The following is a 16,382-nucleotide window of genomic DNA, read 5'->3' as shown; positions in this document are numbered from 1 at the left end:
CACAGGCTCTAGGCACACAGCCTTCAGTAGCTGTGGCACATGGGCTCAGTAGTTGTGGCTCGCGGGCTCTAGAGCGCAGGCTCAGTAGTTGTGGTGCACAGGCTTAGTTGCTTTGCGGCATGTGGAATCTTCCTGGACCAGCGATCGAACCCATGTCCCCTGCATTGGCAGGCGGATTCTTAACCACTGTGCCACCAGGGAAGTCCCTGAACGAAAATTCTTTAAATTCTTTAGTGCTTTACAATTTTCAAAAGTTTCACACACGATTTCATATGATCCCCTAATAACCCTTTTTCCCCCACCCCTATATTGCCCACCCCCCTCCCCACTGGTAAGCACTAATTTCTTCTCTGTATCTGTGTCTGCTTCTTTTTTGTTTTATTCACTAGTTTGTTGTATTTTTTATATTCCACATATAAGTGATATCATACAGTAGTTTTTCTCTGTCTGACTTATTTCACTTAGCATAATGCCCTCCAAGTCCATCCGTATCGTTGCAAATGGCAAAATTTCATCTTTTATGGCTGAGAAGTATTCCACTGTGTGTATATATATACCACAATTTCTTTATCCATTCAGCTGTTGATGGACACTTAGGTTGCTTCCATACCTTGGCTATTGCAAACAATGCTGCTGTGAACATTGGAGTGCATGTATCTTTTCGAATTAGTGTTTTGGGGTTTTTTAGGATATATACTCAGGAGTGGAATTGCTGAGGCATATGATAGTTCTATTTTTAGTTTTTTGAGAAACCTTCATACTTTCCACAGTGGCTGTACCAATTTACAGTTCTCACCAACAGTGTACGAGGACTCCCTTTTCTCCATATCCTCGCTAATGTTTGTTATTTGTTGTCTTTTTGTTGATAGCCATTCTGACAGGTATGTGGTGATACCTCATTGTGGTTTTGATTTGCATTTCCCTAATGATTAGTGATGTTGAGCATCTTTTAAAGTGCCTGTCGGCATCTGCATTTCCTTTTTGGAAAAATGTCTATTCAGTCCTTTGTTCATTGAATCAGGTGGTTTTTTGTTGTTGAGTTTTAAGAGTTCTCTATGTATTCTGGATATTGATCTCAGATGTATGATTTGCTAATATCTCCTCTCAATCTGTGGATTGTCTTTTTACTCTGTTGATACTGTCTTTTCATGTACAAAAATTTTTTAATTTCATGAATTTGTCTATTTTTTCTTTTGTTGCTTGTGCCTTTGGTAAAGTACCCAAGAAATCATTGCCAAATCCAATGTTGTGAAGCTTTTGTCCTATATTTTCTTTTAAGAGTTTTAAAGTTTTAGGTCTTTGATCTATTTTGGGTTATATTTTGTATTTTTGGTAAGGGTACAACTTCATTCTGTTGCATGTGAACATCCAATTTTCCCAGCACATTTGTTGAAAGTCTGCCCTTTCCCCATTTAATGGTCCTGGCACCTTTGTCATAAATCATTTAACCATATATTAAAGGGTTTATTTCTGAGCTTTCTATCCTATTCCATTTGTCTATTTTTAAGCCAGAACCATACTATTTTGATTACTGTACTTTTGTAGTAAGTTTTGAAATCAGGAAAAGTGAGTCATCCAGCTTTGTTCTTATTGAAGATTGTTTGGGCTATTCAAGGTCCTTTGCTATGCCACATGAGTTTTAGAATGGATTTTTCTATTTCTGCAAAAGCATAATTGGGATTTTGATAGGGATTGCATTGAATCTGTAGATTGCTTTGGGTAGAATTCACATCTTAATATTAAATCTTCCAATCCATGAACATGGGATGTGTTTCCACCTATTTATGCCTTTTTAAATTTCTTTCAGCAGTGTTTTATAATTTTCGATGAATAAGTCTTTCACTTTGTTGTTTGGAAATACATAGTTTTCCAATACTTGGAAAGAGGAAGTTTCACTTCCTAAGTATTTTATTTATTCTTTTTGATATGCAGGCAGCAAAGCAGGCTCCAATATCCACGAAAAAACCCTAGGTTAATAAATGCAGATGCTGATTATGGTATATATTAAGGTGGTAAGATTGAAGAGTTAGGGACAGGACATTAACAGTGAATACTACAATTTTTTTTGATACATTCTCTACCTCTCTCAATTTCTCTTTTCTCTCTTTCTGGAACTCCTATTGGTTGGAGATAAACCTTCTAGATCCATTTTTTAATCTTTTCTTCTTGATTTTATATTCCTAGAATTTCTACTAAAACATTGAAAAATTTTGACTGTCATAATTTTCATTTCCAAGAGCTCTGTCCTATTCTTCGTCTATTCTTGCATCAGCTTCCTTATGATGCATTAAAAATCACCCTAAAACTTAGTGGCTTAAGACACAGCCAGCTATTTAGCTTATGATTCTGTGGGTCAGAAATTTGAGCTGGACTAGGCTATGAGGTTCTGCTGTTATGATCCAGGCTCAGTTGACCTCAGTTTGGCTCACTGATGCATCTGCAGTCAGCTGCTGGGGCAGGTAAAGGCTGGCTGTCACCTTGGGTGCCTTTGTTCTCTTCCATCTAGTTCATTATCCTTCAGCTAGTTAGCCCAGCCTTGCTCATATGGTATCAGGGTCTCAAGGATAGCAAGAGACCAGGCTTCAATGTGCAAGTGTTTTCTAAGTCTCTGAGTCATGTTTGCTACTCTCCCAAAGGAAGACACGTGGCCGAGTCAGTGTGGGAGAACACTATCAAAGTGTATGAATACAGGGAGGCATTAACAAATTGAGGCCATTACTACAGTCAATTCAACACATTCCTCTTTGGTATAGAATCCTGATCTTGTTTCATGAAATGCTATAGCATGTCTTTTTTGAAGTATTAGTAACTTTTTTCAGTGTTTTTTCTGTTTGTGTATTAGTTATCTATTGCAGCTTAGCAAATTACCCCCAAGCTTAGCAACTTAACCCATGGTGATTATCTCACACAGTTTGTGAAGGTCAAGAATTTGGGAGTGGCATTGATTAGGTGGGTGAGTCTCTGTGAGAGACTCAGGGTCTCTCCTAAGGTTGAATGGGGTTGGCTGGGGCTGCAGTCATCGCAGGGCTCCACTGGAGCTGGAGAATCCACTTTCAACCTCACTTACATTGCTGTTAACAGGCTATTGGCCAGGATGCTTCAGTTCTTCCCACATGGACCTTTCCATAGGGCTGCTCACAACTAGGGTGACCCACTTGTCCCAGGTTACCTGGTTGTCTCCTGATTTTAGTTCTGAAGGTTTTATCTCCCGGGAACACCTTCAGTCAGGCAAGGTGGAAGGGTTAGTCACCCTACTCTCAACAAGGCAGCTTGTTTCCCTCAGAGTAAGATGTGAGAGAGCAAGAGTGAGAGAGAGAGAATCTAAGATGGAAATTGCACTCATTTATAACCTCATCTTGGAATGTTTATACCATCACTTGTACTGTATGCAATCAGTCACACTGACAAATCCGTGTACAGTGTGGGAGGGGACAATATAAAAAGGTGGGAGATGATTGGAGGCCATTTTGGAGGCTGGCTACTGCAGTTTCTTTTGCTTTATGCCTTTCTTCTTGGAGGCTATCCTCAAATGTCAGATGCTCTTTGGCTGTCATTTCATTTTCTAGAGTGAGGCACTAAAGATGTTTGAAGTCTTGTGTACAGAGCGAGAACTTTCCCTGAGAGCAAACCTGTTGGAGGACCCAAACTGCCAGTATCTGTGGTTTTGTTTTTATTTTATTTTTTCCAGTTTCTTAGAGATGAATCTGCCTTTTATTTAGGAGATTGCAGATGATTTCTGGCATTCTGGGAGCAGAAAAAGGGAGTTAGGGATCTAATCATTTGTTATGCAGTCTTTCATTTAACTCCTCTATTTTTAGTCCGATGATTCATCCCTGCCCTCCACAATGCCTGATTTCTTCCAGTCTTAGAGCTCTCTGGTTTAGTTTTTCTAGAAAATAAAACCTCTGATCTGTTGTGGGACTTAAAGGGGGTATTGCATGGGGAGAGGGTGGAGACCTGGGGTTGAACCAGCCCTTCCTTTAATCTACTTCTCCTTTAAGTTACTGCTCTCTATGTAACTTTTTTTAAATTTAACCTGATTAACTTTTTCTAAACTTCTCATTCCTCAACTTCCATTTACTCTGTTTCTCAGTAGAGTTTGATTTTTACCTTCCAGAAACTGGAGTTGAGAAGGAGCTATCAATCAGAAGTTGGGAATACTGAAAATGGACCAAGAGATCTGTTCTACCAGCTATTGAGAGTGATGTATTAACGTAGTGCTTCTCCAAGTATTTGTAGTGAAGAACCAGTTTTTTTCCAATCTCTTGTAGATGTTTACTTTCATTAAAAAAAAAAAAACAGAAATTGCAACAATGTCAAGTTACTATAAAAATTTCTAAATGCTATGCTCAGTTTCTATAATTATCTCATCATGGACTGGTTTATGGACCATGTTTTGAGTAACATTGTGTTAAAGTCTTCCACTCTTACTGTGAATTTCTTTATTTCTTTTTTAGTTCTGATGTCCATTTTTGTTTTATCAGTTTTCAAGATATAGTATAGTGTGCATACAGATTTTGAATTATTATATCTTCCTGGTAGACTAATCCTTTTTATATATGAACCATTCCTTTTTATATCTAGTAAGACTTCTTGCCTTAAATTCTACTTTATCTGATATTAGTGTAACTACACAAACTTTTTGTTAGTATTTAAATGATACTTTTAATCCTTTATTTTTAACCTATTGGACTTTTTGTCTTGTGTCTTTTGTAAGCAGTCTATAGGTAGGCTTTTAAAAATATATAATCTGACACGTTTTGAATTTTACTTGAAATAATTAGGCTATTTACATGTAATATAATTACTGATATGTTATTGACTTTTTCAGAGGATAAATTTATTTGATATTTGAAAAGAACTGAGACGATGTCTGGCGCTTTGTAAGTGCTATGTAAGTGTTTGTTAAATGAAACATAAGTTCCACCACCAGACTGTGACCACTATAGGGTAAGGCACTAACCTGTCTTAATTCCATGTCTTCAGCACCTGGTACTTTGTATATTCCTTGTTCTTGTTCCCTCTGTGCTATTTGGTTTGGCTTGTCTATTACATACTCACTAGTCCATTGTTAAATCAAATCCCATTCTTCACTGACACCATTACTATATTCTATCAGCTGATAGATGAATTGCTTCATTGTAATTTTTTGTAAATCTTTATTGAGATATAACTCACATACCACAAACTTTTACCCACTTAAAGTGTATAATTAGACAGTTTTTAGTATAGTCACAGAGTTGTATAATCATAACCACAATCAATTTTAGAATATTTTTATCATCTAAAAAGACCCCACAAAACCTATACCCTTTAGCTCTCAGTCCCAAAGCACCCCATCACTCATCCCTGGGCAATCATTAATCTACTTTCTGTCTTTGTATACTTGCCTCTTAAGAATATTTCATATAAATGAAATTAAATAACATGGTCTTTTGCAACTTGCTTCTTTCATTCAGTGTAATGTTTTTAAGGTTCATCCATGTTGTAGCATATATCTATGCTTCATTCTTTTTTGTGGCTGAATAATATTCCATTGTATGTATGTACTACATTTTGTTTATCCATTTGTCAGTTGATAGGCATTTGAGTTGTTTCCAATTTGGGGCTATTATTTGAACATTTTTAAACATATTTTTGTGTGGGTGTATGTTTTCATTTCTCTTGGGTATATATACCAAGGATTGGAATTTCTGGGTTAAATGGTAACTCTCTATGTTTAACTTTTTGAGGAGATACCAGAGTTTTTTTCCAAAGTGACTACACCATTTTGCATTTCCATCAGCAGTGTATGAAAGTTCCAATTTTTTCACATCCTCACCAACACTTGTTATTATCTGTCTTTTTTATTATAGCCATTCTAGTAGGTATGAAGTGGTCTCTCATGGTTTTGATTTGCATTTCCCTGATGACTAATGATACTGAACACCTTCTCATGTTCTTCATTGGCCATTTGTATATCTTCTTTGGAGAAATGTCTGTTCAGATTATTTGTCAATTTTTAATTGGGTTATGTGTCTTTATTATTGAGTTGTAAGAGAGTTTTTAACGATATATATTAGCTACAAGTTTCTTATTAGATATACGACTTGCAAATATTTTCTCCCATTCTGTAGTGTCTTTTTTTTTTTTTTTTTTTTTTTGCGGTACGCGGGCCTCTCACTGTTGTGGCCTTTCCCGTTGCGGAGTACAGGCTCCGGACGCACAGGCTCAGCAGCCATGGCTCACGGGCCCAGCCACTCCACAACATGTGGGATCTTCCCGGACCGGGGTACGAACCCGTGTCCCCTGCATCGGCAGGCGGACTCTCAACCACTGCGCCACCAGGGAAGCCCTGTAGTGTCTTTTAAAGCACAAAAGTTTTTAGTTTTAAAGAAATCTAATTTATCTGTTTTTTTCTTTTATTGCTTGTGCTTTTGGTGTCATAGCTAAGAAACAACTGCCAAATCCGAGACTAAGTCTTCATGTTTTCTTCTAAGAGTTTTATGTTTTTAGCTCTTTTATTTAGAACTTTGATCCATTTTGAGTTAATTTTTGTGTATTGTGTGAAGTAGGGGTCCAAGTTCATTCTTTTGCATGTGGATGTCCAGTTATCCCAGCACCATTTGTTGAGAAGACTATTATTTCTCCCAGTTGAATTGTTGTGGTACCTGAGTAGGAAGATTCCAGTCTTCCTCCTGTGTTTCTCCTTTACTCTCACATCACTACCACACTCACAGCACTTCTGATGCCAGATGTGTGGGGGTTTTCCCCACATCAAGCAATTCGGTGACACTAACTGCGTGTCCTACAATTTACCTCAACTGTACTCAGTTAACATTATCTACCTGGAGATAGCATCAGATCCCACAGTTTAAGATAACATTCAGTCCCATAAGACTACCTCCACCCCACTTCAGATGCCAATTGCAAGTCCAGGTTGTTACCTATGCTTTTGACCAATCAGCTGCAAACCTGAGGTTCCCATGACCATCTCCTCAGTTTTGATTAATTTGCTAGAACAGCTCACAGAACTCAGGAAAACAGTTTACTTACTGTTTACTGGTTTATTGTAAAAGGATATGATAAAGGATACACATGAACATCCAGATGGAAGAGGTGCATAGGCAAGGTGTGTGGGAAGGATCACAGAGTTTCCATGCCCTCTCCAGGTGTGCCACTGTCCCAGCACCACCACCTGTTCACCAACCCAGAAGGTCTTTTGACCCTGTACTTTGGGGATTCTTAGGAAGGCTTCATCATGTAGGCGTGAATGATCATTAATGCCATTTCTAGCCCTTCTCCCATCTCTGGATAATGGGAGGAGGGGGCTGAAAATTCCACGTTTCTAATCATGGTTTTGTCTTTCTGGTGACCATCCCCCATCCAGGAGCCCTCCAAGAGTCATCTCATTAGAATAAAACACACTGGTATCATCCAGGAAATTCTAAGGAATTTAAGAACTCTGTCAGGAACTGGGGTCAAAGATCAAATATTGGGGGCTTCCCTGGTGGCGCAGTGGTTGAGAGTCCGCCTGCCGATGCAGGGGACACGGGTTCGCGCCCCGGTCCGGGAAGATCCCACATGCCGCGGAGCGGCTGGGCCTGTGAGCCATGGACGCTGGGCCTGCGCGTCTGGAGCCTGTGCTCCGCAACGGGAGAGGCCACAACAGTGAGAGGCCCGCGTACCGCAAAAAAAAAAAAAAGAAAGAAAATCAAATATTGGAACAAAAGATGTTCCCAGTGCTCTTATCACTTAAGAATTACAAGGGTTTTAGGAGCTCTGTGCCAGGAACCAGGAGCAGATATATATATATAATTATAATAATATGTACAATTATTTTTGTATTATCTCACAGCACTTTTGTCAAAAATCAGTTGACTGTACATGTGAAGTTTTATTTCTGGATTCTCAATTCTATTCCATTGAGCTATATGTCTATCTTTATGCCAATACCACTGTCTTAATTACTGTTGCTTTATAGTAAGTTTTGAAATCAGGAAGTGTGAGTCCTCCTACTTTGTTCTTTTTCAAGAATAAGACTGTTCTGGATCCCTCTGGTTTCCATACAAATTTTAGGATCATCTTGTCAATTTCTGCAAAGAATCCAGCTGTGATTCTGATAGGAACTGTATTGAATCTGCAGATCAATTTGGGAAGTATTGCCATCTTAATACTGAGTCTTCTGATCCATGAACATGGCTGTCCTTCATTTTATTTAAGTTTTTAGAAATTTCTTCCAGCAATGGTTTGTAGCTTTTGCTGTATGAGTTTTACATTTCTTCTGTTAAATTTATTTCTGAATGTTTTATTCTTTTTGATACTGCTGTAAACGGAATGGTTTTATTTTCAGATTTTTAATTGTATTCATAGTGTTTTGAAGTCCATATCCCTCTTGACTGTCACTAGATTATTTTTTGAATATTTTAGAGGTGCCTCTATCAGAGTTTTGAAGATCAGAAGCGGCTGATATGTCAAGCTGGCTAATATCCCCATCCCTGCCTATCTACCTTTTTTTTTTAACTTTTTATGTTCCTTTTGATGATTCATCACTTAGTCGCAAGGAAAGGATGGAACTACTTCACATAGACAGTAACATTTTAGATATAGTCATAAGGTTCCAGAAGGGAAATGTGTGTGTAGTGAAAATTTCCTACAAGACCAGAAATTTCATTCCTTGCTCTGTTCCAGTCATACTGGTCTTCCCACTATTCCTCAAACATGGCAAGCAAATTCGCTCAGGGCTCCCTCAGGGCTTTGGATATGCTCTTCTCTGGTTGGAATGCTCTCCATGCACTAGTTTCAGGCCTTTGAACAAATGTCACTCAAACTAAAATAGAGCCTCCAATACTCTCTATCCCTAACTTTGTTTTTTTTATCTTAGCACTTGTCACTCTCTGACATCATATTATATACTCTGTTACTATACACTCCTGTTGACTGAAAAAAAAATGCACAACCTAAAAGTTGAGAATTATATTTTATTCGGTGGACTTTCTGAGGACTTCAAGCCTGGGAGGTAGCCTCTCCGCTAGCTCTGAGGGACTGCTCCAAAGAGGTAAGGGAGGGGCCAAGATACGTAGGAGTTTTGCAACAAAGATCAAGTAGTTGGAACTGCAAAAGATTACTGTTAATTAAAGAAAACCGGGGGCATTCCCTGGCTGTCCAGTGGTTAGGACGCCAAGCTTCCACGGCAGGGGGCACGGGTTCGATCCCTGGTCAGGGAACTAAGATCCCAGAAGCCTCACAGTGTGACCAAAAATAATATTAATAATAGTAAAATGATATCTCAACTTAAGGAGTTTAGCACTTTTCTATGTATGGGAAGATGCAAGAGTCTGGGCTCATTGAAATCACTCCTTTGATATGCACTTTAGCTATCTAGGGGCAGCATCCTGTTCTTTCCCATTCTGCGTACCCTCTGGCTCACTGTTGGGGGGCAGTGGTAGTGGCTGATGGCTTGATGGCTTCAACATCCTTTGTTTGCTGATATGGCAGGCAACATTTTTCATCCACACTCCCCTTCTCCCCACTAGAATATAGGATCTGTGAGAGGAGAGTCTTTGTTCACCACTATAAACCCAGTGCTTGCGTCATAGTAGGTGTTCAATAACTACTTTGTTGCTGGAGAGGATGTGCAAAAAGGGGAACCCTCCCACACGGTGGGTGGGAATGTAAGTTGGTGCAGCCACTGTGGAAAAAAGTATAGGGGTTCCTCAAAAAACTAAAAATAGAATGATCCAGGAATCCCACTCCTGGGCATATATCCAGACAAAACTATAATCCAAAAAGATAATGCATGCCTATGTTCATAGGAGCACTATTCACAATAGCCAAGAAACAACCTAAATGTCCATCGACAGATGAATGGATAAAGATGATGTGATACCTATATACAATGGAATAGTACTCAGCCATAAAAAAGAATGAAATAATGCCTTTGCAGCAACATGGATACAACTAGAGATTATCATACAAAGTGAAGTAAGTCAGAAAGAGAAAGACAAATACCATATGGTATCACTTATATGTGGAATCTAAAATATGACACAAATGGACCTATCTACAAACCAGAAACAGACTCACAGACATAGAGAACAAACTTGTGGTTGCCAAGGGGGAGTGGGGGTGGGGGAGGGATGGACTGGGAGTTTCGGGTTAGCAGATGCAAACTACTACATGTAGAATGGATAAACAAGGTCCTACTCTATAGCACAGGGAACTATTTCAATATTCTAAGAAATCATAATGGAAAAGAATATAAAAAAGAAAGTATATATGTATAACTGAATCACTTTGCTGTACAGCAGAAATTAACACAGCATTGTCAATCAACTATATACTTCAATAAAAAGACTACTTTGTTGAATGCTCACATATATTAGATGCTAAATAAATTCATTCATTCAAAGATTTACTGACTACAAAGAATAGACCAGGTAGACTGACATTTATTCAGTCGCCAGTGTATCCCAGCCAGTGTGGGGGACCTAGTGTGTGTTTATGCAGGGTATATGTGTGTGTGTGTGTGTGTGTGTGTGTGTGTGTGTGTGTGTGTATCCTTGTATGTAATTCAGGGAAAGTCTGTGTAGATAAGTAGCACTTGGGCTCCATAGTTCAACCCAGGTTTGAATCCTTACTACTAGTTGCTGGCTACATAATCTGGGAGAGATTACTTAACCTCTCTAAGGTTCAATTTCCTCATCTGTAAAATGGAGATTGCAATCATATCTGCTTCATAGGGTTCCTGATGTAAAGATTAAAGAATATAAAGCATGGGGGCTTCCCTGGTGGCGCAGTGGTTGAGAATCTGCCTGCTAATGCAGGGGACACGGGTTCAAGCCCTGGTCTGGGAAGATCCCACATGCCGCGGAGCAACTAGGCCCGTGAGTCACAACTACTGAGACTGCGCGTCTGGAGCCTGTGCTCCGCAACAAGAGAGGCCGCGATAGTGAGAGGCCCGCGCACCGTGATGAAGAGTGGCCCCCGCTTGCCACAACTAGAGAAAGCTCTTGCACAGAAAGGAAGACCCAACACAGCCCTAAATAAATAAATAAATTAAGAAAAAATGAAAAGAGTAAATCCTATTTAAAAAAAAAAAAAAGAATATAAAGCATGGAAAGCACTTGGCAGTGTGAGTAAAAAAATGTGGCCCACCATGTCAGCAAACAAAGGGTGTTAGAGCCATCAAGCCACTACAGCCACCCCCGAAGGTGAGCCCTGAAGGAACGCAGGATGGAGACAGACGGGCTGCCGGCTGCCAAGTCCTCAGCTGCTGCAACCACCCCCAGTGGTGCACCCTGAGGGGATTCAGGAGAAAATCAGGATACTGTTCCCAGATAGCTGAGGTGCATACCAAATGAATGATCTCAATGAACCCAGACTCTTGCATCTTCTGATACATAGAAAAGTGCCAAATTCCTTAACTTGAGATCTGGTTTTCTTTAATTAACAGTAGTCTTTTGAAGTTTCAACTACCTGGTCTTTGTTACAAAAACTCCTGTATATCCTGGCTCCTCCCTTACCTCTTGGGAGCAGTTTCTCAGAGCTATCTGAGAGGCTGAGTTCTGGGCTTAAGCCCTCAGTTTTGTCTGCCAACTAAAACATAATTCTCAGCTTTTAGGTTGTGCCTTTTCTTTCTATCAATGGCAGCACCTAGCTCATCGTAGTGCTTGGTAAATGTTAGCTATTACTATTCCTCAGGGGCTAAGCATTTTTCGAATGTTTCTGGACAGTGTTTCCTAAATATGTGTGATATTTATTTTCAAATGTATTTATATTTGTGGATGAAGAAATATAAATTCATCTATTACAAGATTCACGATAGCTTTCTGTCCTTTTTGTCCAGGCAAGAGTTACTAAAAGTATAACCAAATGCTTATGGCTGAGGGCATCTATGACAATTTCAAACCTAAAGAAATAAGCCTCATGTTAAGTTACACTTTCCATGAGGGCAAAGACCTCGCCTGTCTTATATTTCTCTGCATCTCTATTCTCCTGGCACATATAATAGGCACTTAATAAATGCTCATCTGTTTATTGTTTGCGAATGAATAAATATTTACGTTGTCGGAAAACACCGTTTGCACTGTTGGTGGGCCCTTGTCACTGGCTTGATTGTGGGAATGTTAGCAAAACAGAGTGTGCAGCATTTCAGGAACTAGATTTCAAGAGTCTCAATGTTTTAGGGGCCCTAAACTATCCAAGGAACACTTCATGGGTTAGAGCTGCTAGCTGGTAAAAGAGGAAATTAGGGACTGAAGTTTTCCACCTTTTCTGAGGAAAGAACAAACTCATGGCAAATTCTGTGATTGGTCACACAAGGAAGAACCTGCCAGCTTTAAGATTTCTTTGCAAGTCAGACCCCCCACAATTGTGCTCAAATGCATAGCTAGGAACAACCAGACACACACACACAGATGCCCCTCCACCCTCCCACTTTATACAACAAGCAGATGTAAATGGATCCTACTGTCAGTGATTTAGAAGTGATCTGGTGTGGGGCGGGGGATGTGCGTCAGCTTGAAGCGGGATCTTAGTTCCCCAACCAGGGATCGAACCCAGGCCACGTTGGTTAGAGCACCGAATCCTTAACCAGTAGACCACGAGGGCCAGCGAGCTTGAAATGGAACCTTGGTCCTTGTCTTCTTTGAAGAAAGAATTCAGCAAAGAGATGAAGATAGTAAAGTGGGTAAAGCATTTATTAGAAGCAGAGTACATGTGAAAAGGACACATGGGTGGGCTCAGAGAGAGAGCTGTGCTTTGGGGGTGGCTTAAATTGCTTATATGGGGGCAGTTTTCCAGGTTCCCTCTGGCCAATCATCTTGCAGGTTTCCTCTGGCCAATCATCTTGCTCATTGCTCATATCTGGTCTGAGTCAGTGCCCTACCCGATGTGCATGCACATCTTTTAGCCAAGATGGATTCCAGTGCAAGAGTCTCTGGGAGGTTGGCAGGACATATTATGGGTTGGTGCCCCCTCCCTTCCCTGACCCCTGAGGATCTTTTCTGCACATGTGTGGCCTGGGAAGTCTCCTTGATTCCAAAAAATGTGGTCATCTTATTTTTTTACTCTAGCAGAACTCAGCTCCTCTCTCCTCCTGTCTTTTCTTTGAAATGTCAGCAGGAGACAAGCTCCAACTGCTCAGCCTGAGGCCCATCTACCTCCTACTCAGAAGGAGTCATAGTAATCTGTTTATATCTACTATTTAAATGAGCCGTAGTAATCTGCTTATCAAGGCAGAAAGTTCATCTCTGATGGCAGTGTTTGTACGCTAATTTATAAATGTTGGAAGCCCAGAGTTTTGGTTTTTGAGTTTGCTTCCAGCTTTACACACCTGTGAAAAAGAGCCTTCTGCTGTTATAAAGGAAAAGAATTAGGTTTTTTTGTAGATGGAATTGGCAGGTTTTTAGAGAAGCGCTTACTACTAAGTCATGAGAAAGAATCAGTCATCAGTAATTACAGAGAGGGAATGGTGAGCTGGAGGGTGGGTCATGTTCAGTCTACTAACATCTTTTCCTTCCCACGTAAAAACATTTTTTTCAGCCTCCAGACTCCACTCCTAACCTATGTGACATTGGCAGGTGAGGCAGAGTGTGTGACTCTCCTAACTTCACCTTCTCACTTGGAAAAGCAGCTCACAGTAGATGTCATTCAACAGTCATGGGGTCTGGGGATACAACATATATTTATATTGAAAAGACGAATACACTAACCTTGTTTAGAAAATTACACCCCAGGCTCGGAAATCCCAAGGAATGTGTGTTCACTCACTTCCAGAAAAAGGGTCAAGGCCCTCTACCTGTGGGACCTCATCCAGGCCTTGAGCTCAACTTGCGGCTGTAAACGGGATGAGTCCAGATTGGCTGGCTTCTCTAATTTCTTTCACTTTTTTCACTGCAGATATTTCAGAATGGTAAAATGGAGAAGCTTGAGGAGATTATAGAAAACCACCCTTGTGCCTTTCCTCACTGGGTTGGGCCCTTTCAGGCATTTTTCTATATCTATGACGCAGACTATGCAAAGACGTTTCTGAGCAGAATGGGTAAGAAAAGGGATGAATCTCAGGATCCCAGTCCTCCTAGGAGTGATATGCACAACCTACAAGCAGGATTCTGAAGGAATTCTGAAGCAAAGATTGGTACTGGGCCTTTAAGAGACACTGGGGGAAGTGTGGAGAGGTTTCCCACCAATCCTGAAGGGGATTCCCACATCCCCCAGTCCCTTGTCTAGTTCAGACTCCCATGGGCCCTTTTAGGTCAGTGTATCTTAAAGCCCATCTGGCACCACCAGATCTCCAGGGCCTTCCTTTGCCTCTGTTGGTTTTGTGACTTCAGCAATACTCCCCACGCCCATCCCCTTTCTTGAACATAAAGTCTCCTTATCCTCCTAAAGGAGAATTCAGAAGTAGTGCTGCCTCTGCTGGTTCAGTATGTAAACCTGAATTAGATCATCCATTTGCCAGTCTAACCTCTTGATTGTGGTCTAAAATGTTTCTGTTTTCTGCATGTTTCTCAGCTGTGTTCCCTTTTGGGATATGAGGCATCTAACCTTCCCATGAGTCCTTTCTCAATGCTTCCAGGGTAGAGATTATCTCATACCACAAAATTTAAATGTCCAGTTTTTGCTCCCTCAGCTTTGTAAAACTAAGATCTGATATGCTCACCTTTCTTCTTTGTGCTATTACCTCCGTGACACTTAGTAAAACCTGATAAAAGAAAGCAGCCTTCCCTTGAAAGCCTCCATGTCTCCCAGGTGAGAGAACATTCGTCTCATGTTCACCTTGTAAAGGACACGAGCTGCAAAACACCCTCATGTTAGAGATCACGAGAACCCTGAGAGGGTTCTCACTCTCTGGGGTCTGCTGGTCCCTGCTCTAATAGTTCATTTGCTTTCCAAAAAGGATGTGATATATTGTCCCGACTCCTGTTCTGGACACTTTGCAATCTCTGTTTCTGTTGGGAGAAGTGGAAACAAGGAAAGAATCTGGGTTTGGGTACCTGCCTGCCTCCTGGGGCTGCTCTTGTCAGCTTTGTGAACCAAGATTTGTATGTTTCCCCAGGCGGCCAAGGCTGTAAGGAATGAGCCCTGGGCTCCCTTTTGCTCACTATTTATGGTTAGTGCAGGCAAATGAAGAGAACCTTCACCAACTCTGGTAATTTTCCTCTAATGTTGTCTTTCATTTCCTCTGCTTGACTCTACAGATCCCAAGTCCAAGTTCCTGTATGAGTACATGGCTCCATGCCTTGGTATGTATGTGCAAATGAAGGGGGTGACTGACCCACTCTCTCTTGAAGTCCCCTTTCTATACTACAGCATGCCAAGAAAACTCAAAAATTTTTTTCTCTCTCTCTAGTTGAGGCGTGTGAGCTCAGTAGTTATGGTGCGCAGGCTTAGTTGCCCCGTGGCATTTGGGATCTTTGCTCCCCGACCAGGGATGGAACCCGCGTCCCCTGCATTGGAAGGTGGATTCTTTACCACTGGACCACCAGGGAAGTACCAACAATAATGTATTGTGCACTTAAAAATTGAAGTGGGTAGATTTCAAGTTAAGTATTCTTACCACAATTTAAAAAAATAAAAGAAGCTTGGTCCAAAAACAAATCGTTTTAACAAAACATAAAAGTTGAAATCAATTAAGCTTTTTAAATTTTTATTTTATTTTTTAACATCTTTATTGGAGTATAATTGCTTTACAATGGTGTGTTAGTTTCTGCTTTATAACAAAGTGAATCAACTATACCTATACATATATCCCCATATCCCCTCCCTCTTGCGTCTCCCTCCCACCCTCCCTATCCCACCCCTCTAGGTGGTCACAAAGCACCAAGCTGATCTCCCTGTGCTATGCGGCTGCTTCCCACTAGCTATCTATTTTACATTTGGTAGTGTATATATGTCCATGCCACTCTCTCACTTCATCCCAGCTTACTCTTCCTCCTCCCCGTATCCTCAAATCCATTCTCTACCTCTGCATCTTTATTCCTGTCCTGCCCCTAGGTTCTTCAGAGTGAAGTAAGTCAGAAAGAGAAAAAGAAATACTGTATGCAAACACATATATGTGGAATCAATTAAGCTTTTTAAGCAGTTCAACATCACTTTTCATGAGCACCATAATAGAGAATATTTATCAGGCAGTTAATTAATCCTTCCTCAGCTCCACCACTAAGTAGCAGTATGACTTTGGGCAAGTGACTGCTTTGTCTCAGTGTCATTTGTAAAATGGAGATAAAAAAGAACCTATCTCATAGGTTTGTGGTGATGATTAAATATGTTAATATATGTAAAGCACTTAGGACAGTGCCTGGAACTGAATAAATGTTAAATATAAAATATATTTGCCCCAGGAAACTGGCAAGACATACCTACACATGCATACATATAGACACACACAAACATAGATA

The sequence above is a fragment of the Lagenorhynchus albirostris genome, chromosome 2 (assembly GCF_949774975.1).
Source record: "Lagenorhynchus albirostris chromosome 2, mLagAlb1.1, whole genome shotgun sequence".
Lineage (NCBI taxonomy): Eukaryota > Metazoa > Chordata > Mammalia > Artiodactyla > Delphinidae > Lagenorhynchus > Lagenorhynchus albirostris.
Note: the sequence above shows the minus strand (reverse complement) of the source record.